Source organism: Poecilia formosa, unplaced genomic scaffold (genome assembly GCF_000485575.1).
Source record: "Poecilia formosa unplaced genomic scaffold, Poecilia_formosa-5.1.2 Scaffold1, whole genome shotgun sequence".
Classification (NCBI taxonomy): Eukaryota; Metazoa; Chordata; class Actinopteri; order Cyprinodontiformes; family Poeciliidae; genus Poecilia; species Poecilia formosa.
In genome coordinates this window covers 1,952,371-1,967,407 of record NW_006799940.1, presented here as the reverse complement: position 1 = coordinate 1,967,407, position 15,037 = coordinate 1,952,371, and the positions used below count along the sequence as shown (strand labels likewise).

The 15,037-nt window shown below is 37.3% G+C and overlaps 1 protein-coding gene across 3 annotated transcripts in view; it reads right to left on the bottom strand.

The window, feature by feature from the left end:
- sipa1l1 (signal-induced proliferation-associated 1 like 1) overlaps positions 1 to 15,037 on the bottom strand; it is a 71,336-nt gene that overhangs the window by 45,173 nt on the left and 11,126 nt on the right. For 2 of the 3 annotated variants that reach the window (XM_007542621.2, XM_007542517.2), the window contains exon 2: positions 3,627 to 3,688. The exons of the other annotated variant lie outside the window; for it this stretch is intronic. The gene's annotated coding sequence lies outside the window, so the exon portion shown is untranslated. The remainder of the gene's footprint in view (positions 1 to 3,626; positions 3,689 to 15,037) is intronic. 3 annotated transcript variants of the gene reach the window in all.

The window sequence follows — 15,037 nt, the reverse complement described above, 5'->3', positions numbered from 1 at the left end:
AATAATCAGCTTAAGTGTTAAGGTATCTTAGCACTACTCTTCTGTTTTCCTAACACATCCTGTTTTCACTGAGAAACATGCGTGCATTGATTCAGAGTTAAACTTTGCTTTCAATTTTAGGTTGTTTTTTTTTACAAATATTATACGCTGTATTTTTCTATTTACAGCTTCTGCCTTTTCTTAAAGCTCAAAAGAGGTGAGCATCTTCAGTTTGTGGCCTTTGCAATAAAGATGTGATTTACCCACGCATAAGTAAAACCGAAAAGCAGAAAACATCTAAAGGCTGAAGATGGGAGGGGGGGGGGGATAGAGGCAGATCTTGTTTTCTGTTTTACAGAGTTACTGCAAAGAAACCTGTCTGGATTGCACCTAATTACACATAGTGTTCAAAATATTCAGGAAAGGTTATTCTAAAGATCACTTGATGTACTGTGCCAGACAAGCATGCCTGTATATTTATTATTTGTTTTATTTCGCAAAGGAAAATAGCATTAGTAAGCATACAAGTCAGCATGTACTGTCAAAAGGTTTGAGAAATAAATTAACTCAAACAGGAAACATTTCATTTTTTCAAATGCATCCCCTCTCTGGCGACCGCAGTCATTAGCTGTGAGCTGGCAAAGGTGGCGACAGTCCTGAGTAAGATCTGATTCACAATGATGCACTAATTTTCTGGGAAACTGCCGGACAGCATTGACCCAAGGCTACACCGAGGCCACTGTCAATTCCTATACACAGTCGAATAAATTGCATCATTTGCACTGGGACTGCGGCTGACAGGTAGGCAAAGGTTTTTGCCCAATTACCGGAAAAAAGGGATGAAGCTGGATAAAGCGAACCACTAGATCGAGCCTAATGAGGACGTGGTATGATTGCTGTGGGACTCAATTGTGCCCACAACACAGCTATTCGATTGGTACAGAATGGCCAGAATTAAGTAGCAGAGCGAGTGACAGAGATACGGAGGGAGGGAGAGAGAGAGATAATGGAAGTGAGAAGGATTGATTCCTCACTCAATGTGAGAGTACGTGGGAGGATATGAGATGCTGCGACCAAAAGTGGGAAAGAGATAGATGCGCAAAAGTAAGTTAGTAGTCACTCCATCAAGTAAGCCGTGTTCCACTCTTTTATAAAACATCTAATATTTATAAAACGGTGGAACTGTGTGGAATGCAATATACAGCCTCCCATCAGTCCCTTATCAAGACTAAACATGAAGCAATCAAAGCAAGCTCAATTTGTTTACTAGCCGACGTTCAGTTACCAAACCACATTTGTCACAATACTACAGTTGAAAAGCAACCTTATGCATATTTCTTAAATTGTCTGGGTATTGGAGCACATGGGTAATATCTGGTAGGGACTTTTCTTTATGAGTTTAGGCGTTCCACCCGAAAGGGGGGAACGGTTTTAAGTAAGAAGGCGCTGTCAACAGGTGTACAAGGAATATGTTTGACTTCAAGTGGGCACTGAAGAGATGTAAAGAAAAAAATGGGTGACCTGCACAATGACCAATACCACACCGGTGCGTGACCTCCTAGTCTAAAAGCATTGGGTTGTAGGCCACATAAGACACTGCAGTACAAGTAAAAAACTGTTATGGAGCTCTGACATTTACTTCAAGCCAACAATTGCTGGCAACAGCTGATGCAAATTGGTAAAATACTTTTTTTTATTAATCTCCTAGATAAACAATTTATCTACATTGTCAGTCCAATTGATCAAAAATCATCATCTAATACTAGTCAACTTAAACACTAGGTAAAGTAAACTATGTGCTGCAGCTAATTATCATAGACACAACAACAAAGGAATAAAGTTTGGACAGCACTGTTAATCTTTTCATAATTCAACACTGTTTTTGTTTGTCTTTGACTTGGAATTTTTGCCTGGAAAAGATCAAAACCTGCCAAGTGACTGCTTTGTTGAAAGGGAATGGATAGACCAGGACTGCATGGGAACATTGGGCCCCAAGAGTGTGCAGAACGCCATCACGACTCAAGTAATTTGCTTAGTAGGCCGTACACCTTCACTGCATGAACAGATGTGGACACAAACACTGGGTACTGCTTCGCACATGTTCAGCTGTGTTTACCTGCGGCGGCTCGTCATATGCTCGCTCACTCTCCTCTTGACTATTTAGTTCCTAGATTAGATGATGAGACTGGCGTAGTGGATGTGTAGCTTTAAACCTAATATGCACATACTAGTTAGTGTATGGGTGGAGTCAGATGTCTCCATTTAAAAGCAAATACCATTTTTTAAAATAATATTATATTGTATATATCTGTATTGAAAAGAAAAATATTGTGTTTTGGTGATAAATTTAATAAAAAACATTTTAGTAAACCTCCATGTCCTTCCTGTGGGCTATAATTTCAGATGATTAAAAAAGAATTAAATGTGATATTTTTGTCATATGTACATAAAACATCAATTTTCATTTGGCAAAAAGTGACTTCTGTGTAGGATATCCAACTACAAAATATTTAGTACATTTGCTTTTCAAAGCTCAAATGATTTTAGTGTTTTTTTAAAACAAAATCCTCGTATTCTGTCCTCCCCTCTTTAGCGGCTAATTTGTTCCCACTGTCTTCCAGTTACATCCTTGTCTAATTATAAGCCATTCTCCCATTTTCCATTATCATCATCTTCTCCTCCCTGGTGTTTTTCCTTAACCCTTCTTAGAGTTTTTCGTTTTTTCTCCTCCCTTATCCCCCCTTATACATGTGTGAAGATAGCAGTTTTTGTATCTGTGTGTGTGTCAGTCTGTGTGGGAGGTGAACAGCATTGCTGGCTGGAGGAGGAGGTGAGAGAGAAAGAAAAAGAAGCGAGAGAAATACGGAGAGAGAGGGAAGCAAAGAATTTACTGGAACAAAACATGCTGTTTCAAACTCGTAGATAAGAGCCGCCTACTCACTAGTTTCACTTCAAAGCAGATTAGTCTGTGTTTTTGTTTTACATGCTATATTGTCACTGGTATTTAGTTATTACTATTAGTTTTTTGTATTATTTTTAGCCCCCTACTCACCAATAATCTCACTTTCATCTATAAGTTTACAGCTTGATTACTATTTATATCCTAATGTCAGACATATGTTCAGCCAAAATGTAAGAAAAATAGTTGTAAAAAGTTTTAGAATGATTTGAATTTTTTTCTGTCTAAATTGCTGCATGTGGATTTAAGATAAAAAGCAATAAAACCTATAATCAAACTTTTGTGTCCATTAATCTGACTGAAGGATGAGAAAATGCATTCCCTGTTTAGTATGACTAAAAGATTAGGTTATTGGATTAGCCATTTATAATATTGCTGATTAATTTAAAGATATCAGTCAGAATAAAAGCACATTTCTTTCTTCTCTTCATTATGATGTTTACAACCCTCTCAGTGACCTGTTGCCATGATCTGCATCTACCGCAGTAAAACTCAATCCAACCGACTGAATACATGCAAAAGATGAATTTATAGCACTCAGATTATAAAAGGTTAAGAATACTGGTCTCATGTCGAGCTCTCTTTCTCTTTAAGATAAAGTGCAACAGAATAGATTCCCATCTTTTGAATATATCAGCACAAAAAGTCAGAATCCCACCAACTCTAGTGAAGCGAGTTAAATACTCACCAACTCAGTTTATCACCATAGCCAGGAATTCACACTGAATATCTCAAAGTGTGATGGCAAACCTAAAATAAAAAGAGACAGACTTGAACACAAAGTATGGGTAGTAATAAAATTGAACCTCTGTAATTGTAAATAAGTCATTCACTCAGTAAATATTAAAAACTAAACACCTCAAATGAATGACATGGCTAAAAATGTGCTAGTATTAAGACCACATAAACAATTTGAGCTTCCAAAGCTAAAAAAGAAACCAACACATGATTCCAGCCACTATGTGCATTTATTTTTGGAACATGTACTTAAAAGATCGGGTCAAAAATGGATTCTGTCCAGTTTCAGTAATCCTACATGTCAAATGCAATAAAATTAACTGTACAATTTCAAGGATCTCAGGAAAGAATATGATGAGAAACCAGGCAGAAAGTGAAAACTCAGCAGCTGTGGCCATCTTTCTGAGAGAATCTGATACTTGGCATTCACTCCCAATCAGTTTAAATTAATATGATAGTTTTCTCTTTTATTAAGGTGTTACAGCAACCTCTTTATTATAATGAGTTCTAAAAGCCTGTGGGAAAACAACAGTGCTAATTTTAATGTCTCTCTCAACATGGTAGTAATTCCAGTTCAAGGACCATCACAGACACTAACAAGACCTTAAAAATCATCATGTCTGTAATGAAGCACAAGCTTTAATTGACTTAGCCTAATGAAATACACCCATTAGAGCAGCTACAGAAGTGATCTACATGCATAATCCCCATTGTCACCACTTATATATGGATGTCAGAAAAGTGGGTGACAAGTGAAATCCTAAAACAAATGGTACAGTTAAAGGCAATAAAGAGTGTAGCATCGACAGCTCAAATCAATCCTCTGGCACGTACTGTCAGGCATACGCATCGACGCACACATATTTAATTTCCTCTCCACTCTGGCTGGATTTCCTGGAGGACCAAGGCTGCAGAAGCTGCCAGCTCTACACACTGCAGAAAAACTTGTCATGAGTTCCATCTGTGTGGTGTTGTGAGTCCATTTGACGTGACTTTAAATGCGATTGGTGTTTAGAAATCTTCTGATAAAAATGTAGCTGCAGTATTCTCACGCCACTGTGGTTCGACAAACGCATAAAAGATGTGACCTTTGTGTTATCCCACAGCACATCTTATTGATAAGAGCAACTTAATATTACATTCAAAGATTATATCTGAGAGTTTGAATTTCAAAAATCGAATTATGCAAAATGTTTCACGTTTAATCAGAAACGATCAAATTTGTCCATAATTAATTCCAAGCTCTTCTGAGAAATAAAAAAAGATGTGCAACACTTAAGCATGATTAATCTGCTAAACTACAGGAAGCAAAACTATTTTTACACTCGTACGCAATTACCGACACATTAGTGTTCAACATTTTAGCTTTGGTTTTGCATATTGAACAAGAACTTCACTTGTAACTTAAAAGAAACTTCATAAAGGAATTATGATTTGTGTATCTACTATCTTTAAGTAGTAAACATCCTGTCTTAAGATTTTTCATTTGAGAATGTACATACCATTGACAAATAGTTTCAAACAGCACTTATACCTTTTATTATGAAAACGAAACTGCAAACAGTGAATATGTCTGCTGTTACTTTACAGTGATTTAGAAAGCGTCTGATGCAGAGAGACGCTGCGATTTGTAATGAGACAGCACAAGGCAGCTCATTCAGATGCGTTGTTGACTCATTCAGATACCAGCAAAGGATTTCTGCAGAGGTGGTATTTAATTAGTGTTGTCTGATAAGCCTGATCAGAATAACGGATATATTTTCTCTTATGATCAGACACTAAAGGAGGAACAGTTCCTACATACTTGTATATATATATATACAGTGAATGCACCTCACCATGTGGTAGCTTTCCTTTTCCAATTATTTTATGATGCATGAAGAATAAGTAGGGTTAGTGTTGAATATTTTTAAATATTATTCTAAAAAACAGTGAAGGGTTCTGGCTTATCCTGTTAGCATTCCAGTCAAACTTTATTACATCAACTCTGCAGTCCTTTTTACCGGCTCAGAGGCTAAACCAGTCATCTTCTTTATCTCTCCATTCATCACGCTATTAGTGAACACAGCTGACCTGGACCTTGGACCTCGTTTCATTTCTGCAGTTTGGCATTCGCCCTAATGAGGCTTGCTAATAGTCCTTTCATGTCTGCCTGAAAGGAAGCAAACTGTTCAAACTGGAGCAGACATGCGGGTCTGAGGAAAACCAGAACCTGAGCCAACTATACTTTAAAGATCTGTGGCTAATCGTATTGATTTCTTCTTTATTTTACCAATTTTTCCATGGATAAGTTTATGCGATTTCTTTTTTCTTTTCGTTTCTATATTTCCAGAGCAGTCTACAGAATACAAACATTGTTTTCACAGCACCAACTTCATTACGCTGTAGCATGGCAGTAATAGATCTAAACATTATTAAGTAATAGTAACTATTGTTAGTGAGCTCTAAAGAAATGGATCATAAGAGTCATAACTACAGACACAAAGTACTAAACCTAGTTAAGGTATTCACATTACATTACACTAAAAGGTTAATAAGAAAATTTGAGTTTTGAAAGCCTTTTCAAAGAAATTTTCATATTATTTGTAGTTTTTTCAAAATAACTAAAATATAAGAGGAAAGTATTTTTGTGTAGCTCTCATGCATTACAATACTAAACTCAAAAGTGTATCAAAGTGTATGTTTTTGGCTTACGAGTTTGTAGACTCAAAATAGATGGAGATGCATCTAAAATAGGAGTAAAAGAAACATTTCTCTGTTTTTCAATTTTGACCTTAAGGATAAAATTCCTAATTCTCATCTCGGTCTTCTTCGTAATTAGGAGATCAAAGTTTCCATTTAGTCTTTTGTATTTATTCAGTTAAGTGGATAAATTATATATTTAAAAAAACATTTGAAATCCTGAAAGTTGCATTAATGAAATTTGTACAGGAAAAACCAAACTTTTGGAGTCTGTTTCAAAGACGGAAGTGTAAAAAGACAAAATTGGAAGAAAGATGAAGGTTTGACAAATTGATAAAAAAGTAAAGGAAGACAGGAAAGACGTCAGAGAAGAGTAAAACCTTATGTGGACTGGTAGAGACTGCTTATCTTGAGTCCAGGTTTATCCAGATCCTTTAGCACCAGCTTTTGACGTCTTTTCAACATTAAACGCATTAAAAGTATTTTCTTACCTTACAGATCTCTTCTGTTTTTGCATTTTGTCACAGTTACAATTCAAATAATTTAAAAAGTTCAATAATTCTATATAAAATGAGTTTCATTTGCTGAAATGAGTGACAAAACACAAACTTTTTATATTAAATTTTTTTAATATGTGCCTGTAAATGTTAGATAAAACAAATTGAATAACTTTAATCAATCCAAAAGGTGGTTTTAAAAGGATAATTAAGTAAAAAGAAGCCATACTAACCAATCTGAACTTTGACTAGACCACTCTAAAGCCTTTTTTTGTTTTTATTTGAACTATTAAGAAAGAGAGAGAGAAAAGGAAAGAGAGAGAGAGAGAGAGAGAGAGAGAGGGAGAGAAGGGGGGGAGGCAGGTAGGTAGGCAGGTAGGTAGGTACCTAGGTAGGTAGGTAGTTAGGTAGGTAGGTAGGTAGGTAGGTAGGTAGGTAGGTAGGTAGGTAGGTAGGTAGGTAGGCAGGCATAATATTTAATATTTTCCCAAGTCTTTAGGATCATCAAGATGCATTTTGCAACATTTCAGGCAGGAATTTGTGTTCTCTTTGGTCAGCAGTTGATTTCACCTTGGAACGCTCGCATGGACGCCATGTTTGCCCGTTAGCTGACCCCTGGATTGTGGCCAATGATCTGTTGGAGTAATTTTAGTAAGCCGGCCACTTGGAAGGATCCATGTTTTTGATTTCTGCAGATCATGACGGCGGTTCAATGATGTTCCAAAGCATGAGAATTGGCTTATTTGTTAAAAGATGTCAAAGACAAGCATGTTCTATTTAGGTGGTATCAAAGATCAGCAGTCCAAATACATTTAGTAAATCACAGTTAACTGATAATTTAACAAGGAGGGATTTTTTATTTTATTTTACAAATTTGCTCAGTTGGCTTGGAAAACTCATCTTACTTCATTTTTTAAAAGTTATTTTTTATGTGCAATTACTTAGGAAACAGCTCGGCACAAATCCTCTATTTTTTTGGATTCATATAGAGCCTTGGCTTATAATAAAGGTCATAAACCAGACAATGTCCAGATGTCTGGCAGGATGAACAAATAAGCAGAAGAGAATTAAAATAGTTTTCTTCCCAGCATACGACTGATATTCATGGGATCGTCTACTGATTCAGTAAGAAAAACCTTCTACAAAGCGGTAGCGGGGAATATTTGTTTCCAATCATTTTAAAAGATTTATTAAACATGCAATGAAAAGGTGTGTCAATGGTTGCATGAGATATTTATTGGTTATCAGCTTCTTAAATACAGACTGACCCATACCTAGCAGAAAATAGACAAGATATGAAATGCCTTTCACACAGAAACAGTCCTTCCTATTCTGGCATTAGGAAAAATAATTCCTGCTGTGACTCAGACAATGGACTATTGCTGTTCCAGACAACTGGCTTTTACATTTTTAGTAAAAGAAACCTTACAAAAAGAATCAGGCTCCACCAAAATACACTTGAATTTTTCTTACATATCTAATAAAATACATGCACAATTCTTGCTACGAGTGTGATTAGGTTCTCACTTCATGTCTAGATGGGAAACATTTAAGCAAACAAAAAAGAGTAATTATCGCCTTTCAAGAGATTCCCATGTTACCTACTCAACCTCTGCTTGAACTCCAAAGCTCAGCCGTCAATGATTTACAAATGTCAAGACTGTGAAAAGAACAGTTCCAGTAAAAAGGTGTAAAATCAACACCTTTTATTAAATAACCCATAAAAATACCAACCTAATAACGCATACTTAAAGAATGAGCCTCATTACAGAAGCAACTCACTAAACAGGGAGAAAGGCGTCACTACACAGAGGGAGGAAGAGAGTGTAGTGTGGAAAGCCCCGTGAAGGTTTCTGGAGGGGGGGAACCGGAGTGAATGCAAAAACTCACGGTGCATCAAAATCTCTGCAGATCTCCTTTTCAAAGCCGTTTCAAGACAGCAGGAGCAGCTTTGTTCCTCTGCCACCTAGTCTCACTTTCTGCCCATTTTTGGCCCAAATTCATTGTTTTAGGCACGGCTCCCTATCTCCGCTAAGTCTCAGCTGTCTGCTCTTCGCATTCCTCAGCCATAAGTCGCAGTTTTCTTCCCTCACATTCTGGAAAACAGGAACACAGGCTGGCAGAGAGTCACTGTATCAAATCCGTTTGTTGGTTAAACCTTTTCAAAAGTGGAGCTTGGATTAGACATGTTTTAACTGCTGCTGGTGTTCACAAAATCCAGACCAACTCTTGCTTGTGTTGGCATCCAGTATTCATCGACAAGCCAAAGAATATTTTGAAGTTCACCCAAAGGACACACAAGCTTTAAACGTCAGAGCACATATACAACCACTAAACCTGTCTTCTTACAAAAGATGACAGAATAATACAAGCTTTCAAAAAACTTAAAAGGTGTAAACTGGTGATGACGTCAAATATCACTTAAAACAACGACAAAAAACCAGTGTGTGTGTGTGTGTGTGTGTGTGTGTGTTCCAGAAAGCCTGGGAATCATCTGCACAGAGGAGAATTGAGAAAATGTGGCAAGTTGGAAAAGCATGACCAAGTAGCAGATCATCTGCTATGACTGTAAATCACACTAGTCCTGAAATCTACAAGCAGGGCAGAGAGAGAGAGGAGAATGGGAAACAGAAAGGAGGAACCAATGTGTTTTAGACTGGAGCAGCATTCAAAGGCCATTGTTAATGTCGATTACCTAACCTTGGTGTCTTATCACTGTGGCTTAAACCAATGGAAAATGAAAAACATTTGACTGGCAGTGTGGCTCGCTCAATAATTCAAGTCACATAGGAAAATCCTACATCCTGATTTTGTTTTTGTTTACATGCAAATTGTTTTTGCTAAATGCAAGGCTAAAACTAGACTGACGAATTATTAATCCATCTTGTAAAATATCCCTGCCCTGATTCTGCGTGGACAACAACACAGAGTTGTCCTACTTCAAAAAAAAAAAATGTAATCAATCCTTAAATTGGACTCTGCGCAGTTTCCCAGCACATCAGCAGCTGTCTAGACAGAGAATGCAGTGCAGGTCACGTAAGACACAGAGGAAGTGAAAACCAAGTAAATGTGGAAAATGCAGTTTCACAGCCTGTAAAGAAGGTTTCCAAACCGTGCACATGAAATAGGCTGTGGCTTTTGATAAATTAGCCTAGCAAAGGAGTTGAGCTTAGTCAGGAACTTCAAAAGGATTCATTTAAAACTGTCTGTCAAATTCAAAAGAGACTTTATCAGCAGCGTCAACACCAGATCCAGTTAAATTAAGATGATTTGTGGCTAAGTAAGAGGATAAAAAATATATATGTAGGATAAACACTTACACAAAATATTTCATCAAAGAAACTGCTACAGATAGACACCAAGACAGATGGTGGGAAAAGTAAATGCTAAAGATATAAATAAGTCCAAATCTGAGTTCACAAGTTCATCTGGAAACTCTTTTCTCTTCTCTCTACTTCCCCCATCTCAACTCTAAGATGTACAGTATGTTCAGTTTCCACCGAAGAGGCACACGGCACAAATATCAAAGATTACAGCTTTCTGTGAAGTGTGCGTCCGCTTCCGTGAGCCAAGTGCCCGTCCATGAGGTCTGATTTCCATAAGCTACCTGCACCTGATGTAGACATTTCAAAGCATTACCATTTAGTCTCTGTGATCAAAGCTTCACCACAGACGAGTCTCCGCTTTTCAGCACCTCTGTCTAACCACAGTTTGTTAAAGTGAAAACCTCAACTGCTATTTTGAGAGTCAGCCGGTCTGCGGGGAGCCTGTTGGGATCCAACCGTGTGGTAAAAACTTGATAATGAAAGCTATAAATCACAGTTCCCACATATCAAGCCTCAGAGCTAATAAAACTGGGGTCCACAAGAGCCTGAGCCGTATACCAAAAAAAAAAGAAACTGCAGCTTTCCATTTTATTTTCTTTACAACAGTTCACACCATAAACCATAGCAGAAGTAGCTGTGGCAGTGCCAGGTTGCAATAAGGGCTCTTGGCTTTTGTCCAGCCAGGGACAAGATCTCCAAGGTGATTTGGAGTAGAGCAGCAACCCAAGAAAAATATGGTTTTTCTCTTCTTCTACAAACAAACACCTTGCCAATTTCAAGTGCAATATTTTCTACATATACACTGGGATGCAGATTGTAATTTAATTCTGAGTAATTACATAGAGATAGATTTTAACAAGCTAATTTACTGCCTTTTTTTTTTTTTTTTTAAACATACAAGAGTCCCGAGCCGGAACATTAATATTGTGTTTCCAGTATACCTGTAAATTTGACACACAACAACAAAGCTGCTTTTCTTGGTTCATGGGGGAGTTGAATTGAAAATGTTGCTTATTTTGTTTATATATGATTAATTACAGAACCTTCAATTAACTCATTAAAACATTTTAATTGAGTCTCAACTATTATACATACACTGTGCTAACATTCAAAATCCACAATACGTATTTTGCACGACTATCAGTCACCCTGCAAACTTTGCTAGCTGTACAATTAGAAACTTGCTTAACTATATCAGCAAACTTGTTTTCCTTTCTCTCAAAATCATTAGCACCACACTAAGAATTTTAGCATCTCATTCACTTATAATATGCATTAAGTGTGAGCACAGGGGCAAGGAAAGTTAATCTAACAAACTAAATATATAATTAGCATGCAAAACTGACTTGTATTGTGATTTGATCAAATTCTACAGCTCTCAATGAATCCAAAATATGTTCTTTTAGTCGTAACAAAAAATGTCACTGTCTGACGACCGGAGCACATCTTTGCAAATGTAATATAATCTCTGCAGCTATCCAATTTCTAGCTGCACCACAAGTATAGGATCCTGCATACATCTGGTATTTCTGGAGTATAGCGTTAGCTAGCAATATACCATTTTACAATCCAACAACAACAACAGTTCTCAAATAAATGCTTTCAGCTCAAGGTAAATAAGAGAGGGATGTGTGAGGAATGTGTGCACAAGCGCTTTTAAACCCGACATCTGAAAACACAATCCCTATACTTATAGCAATTAGCCCAGTGTCTTGTTCTCGCTCTCTCTTCCCTTTGTCTGGTGCTTTCAAACCGTTTGGCGTGTCAGCACAACAAAGTACCCGGTAGCATCATTACAGGCTGAGACAAAAACAAAGCCTGGCACGTTTTGCACGAGAACAGTTTGAGTTAACTAAACAACTCAAAAGGAGGTGAGGTGACAACTGTATACAAAAGCAAGCACAAGTTTTCAAGGTTTAACCAAAAGGAAATTACTGTTTTATAGACTAATGTTTCCTGCAATAATAAAACTCTATTTGGCTGATCTTCATTCATTTGTTACTTTTGAAACTGAAAATTTTCAACTCCACTGTCGAAGAAGTGTATGGTTCATTCAGGCTGCAGGAGAAAACAGGAAGGCTAAAACGAATACACCGATGTTCCCTTTTGAGCTTTCAAAGGAAAGTTATGGATTTGGAATGGCAACATTTTGGAAATTTCAGAGTTAAGGTAAGGACAAAGAAAAATTTCTGTTTTCATCAAACTAGCCTTTTAATAATGAGAAAATTGCACAGAAAAAACTGTCATTATTAATCATCAGCTAGAATAAAGATTAAATGCTGGTTTTAAATCTTAAAGGGATAAAATCATTTATACCTGAGGCAGGTAAAAATAAAAAAGCAAACAATTGGTCACTAAATTAAAACGGAAGCATTGCTTGTTCCTGTTATTTCAAATGTCAAATTTGACGCCAAGCTAATCAAAATATTATTGCCATCTATGTTTTGACAAACTGCAGGAAAGTGGGGTTAAAAAAAAAAATCACTATTTTTAGAAATTTGTAAATCATGTGTACATGTGTGGAAAAAAACATTTTGTATAAATAGTAGCTCTACAACTAAACGTGCATGCTTGAATTATTTAGGCCTTGCCAGCCGAGTGGCAAAATGCTTTATAAACCATCTGAGCAAAAGATGCTGAGGAAGATTGACATGTGCATGCTTAATGGTCGTGAGAAAAGAGTATGGAGGGGTTCCTCGATAAACGCTGCTTTTAAAAAGATGAGAGGGCAGTAGGATTAATGCTGCAGACAGCAAGCTCCATGACACTTTGACAGATGTGATGGTGTGCACCTCCCAAAGTGAAAGCCTCTTTGAATAAAAGGGTTACTGCTATGGTTTCTGAGCAGTGCCCTCAGCCCCAGAGCTCAATCCCAAAGAAAGGGTCAGGCTGTTGCTTGACTACCGGCATTTGGGGCTTTTCTTGGCAAAATAAAACAATTAAGTGCGAGGGCTGAATATTCTTGGGCTTCACATTTCCCACCCTCCCACACAGTCACCACTCTTTCAGTATTAAAACTGACTCTTTTATTGTTAAGTATTTTACTATTTTCAAAGTTAGAAGTGTTTGAAGTTAGTAGCAAATGGAAAATACTACATATTTTGAAAAGGAAAGTGGGAAAGCACCTGCTGCTGGCTACCAAATTCCTGCTGACTTTTATTTTTTTAGTTGAAACAAAGATGACTAAAGCTGGAATAATGTCAATGAAAGCAAAACAAAGGAAAGGAGTTCCTGTTGGGACTTTAACAGCAGTGCCAGAGGCTTCTCCAATAGGTCCTCTGTCTTCCCTTTAGATTTTATTGTGGGGACAGCCAAACCAGAGATAATCCAGTCAAAGGTTTTTACACAGAAACTGACCATTTTTGGAAACTGAAGGCACTGAATTCACCACACTAAATCATAAAAACTAATTCTCTAAGATCATAAACCCAGAGTCTTCTGTCCAGCATTATTAAATCAGAGTTTCCCCCAGGGTATCATAAGCCTGGCGGGCCACCAGACTTCACTTGTGCCCCCAACAGGCTAAGCATCACTTATTTATTTAAGTCTTTTTAAAATGTTAGCATTTTTTAAGACTTTATAGTTTTTTAAGACTTTTTTAAGACTTTATAGGTATTTATCTTCCAATCTTTCAATAACACATAATTATCAAGTGATATTTTCAAATTTCCTGTCAAAAAAACAAAAAAGTTTTCTGGGAGAAACCTTGTGAATGATGCTAATTTAAATTGTGTGTAATGGCAACAACATCTACAAACAATTGTTTTCCATAGAACAGTATGAAAAAGGCGTTTCTTGTTGGCTCATTGCTCCACTTTCGACGAAGCTGCGTGCACAAGAATGTGCTACACGAGAGAGCTCCGTTTATTATGTTAAAAAGAAAGAAGGGAAGGAAAAACAGCTTCTAATTACTGTTGTTAGAATCCTGCATCATCATTAAACCCCAAGGTTTCTGACAACACAACAACTGTGCCGCCATAGCAACAGAGTGCTGGAGGAGCAAAGTCGGCACTGTGGTTTCAAGCTCTGCTTGTTCGGCTGACTACACGTGATCGGTGCGGTCCGTGTAAATCCGTTGGTTGACCTATACTCTAATCCAGATCATATTTTGATGAGCACAGGTGGACACATCAGTCAGCTTGGCTGGCACTCCTTCACCCATGGGCTAAACAACAGAACGCAGCTGGGTTCATCCGATATTATGTAACCCAGCACCACCCCCGCAGGCCTTGTTCACACCATCTCTCTCCTCCTACTCCACCTCCCTCTTCTGCACCATTGGCTATTTGAAAGGATAGGTGCATTGAGAGACAAGTGTGCTCAAATTGCTGAAACTTGTGGGGATGTGCAGAGAATCATTGAAAAAGAAAACTTCAAAATGATGCTTGAGCACAAAGGGAGCGCTTATTAAAAATCATGTTATACAAGAACAGGAAAGTGGCTTCTTATTTCCCGCATTTATACACTGTTAGGTTCTCATTATATATCCAGATTTAAACTGCACACTGCTGATAAGTACATTAAACCATTATTATTTCTAATACTGATTCTGCCATTATCCTAAAAAACTATTTTGTTACCAAGCAATAGTACCCAAAAGTGGAATAGCACCAGTTGCCTGGCAACATTTCCTTATTGAATCTCATGTCAGGAAGCAATGGTGCTTTGAGCAACTACCCTCTAGATACTTTTCTCATCTCTGGTACAGACTGTGATGTTCAACTACAATCATCCTATTCAAGTCATCATAGAACCTATTATAGCTTTAGTGACTGTATGATTTCTAACACATGCACAAACTTCATTTGCAAAGCTATTCAATACATTTCTTTATGGAAGGAAAGTAATTATTCTTT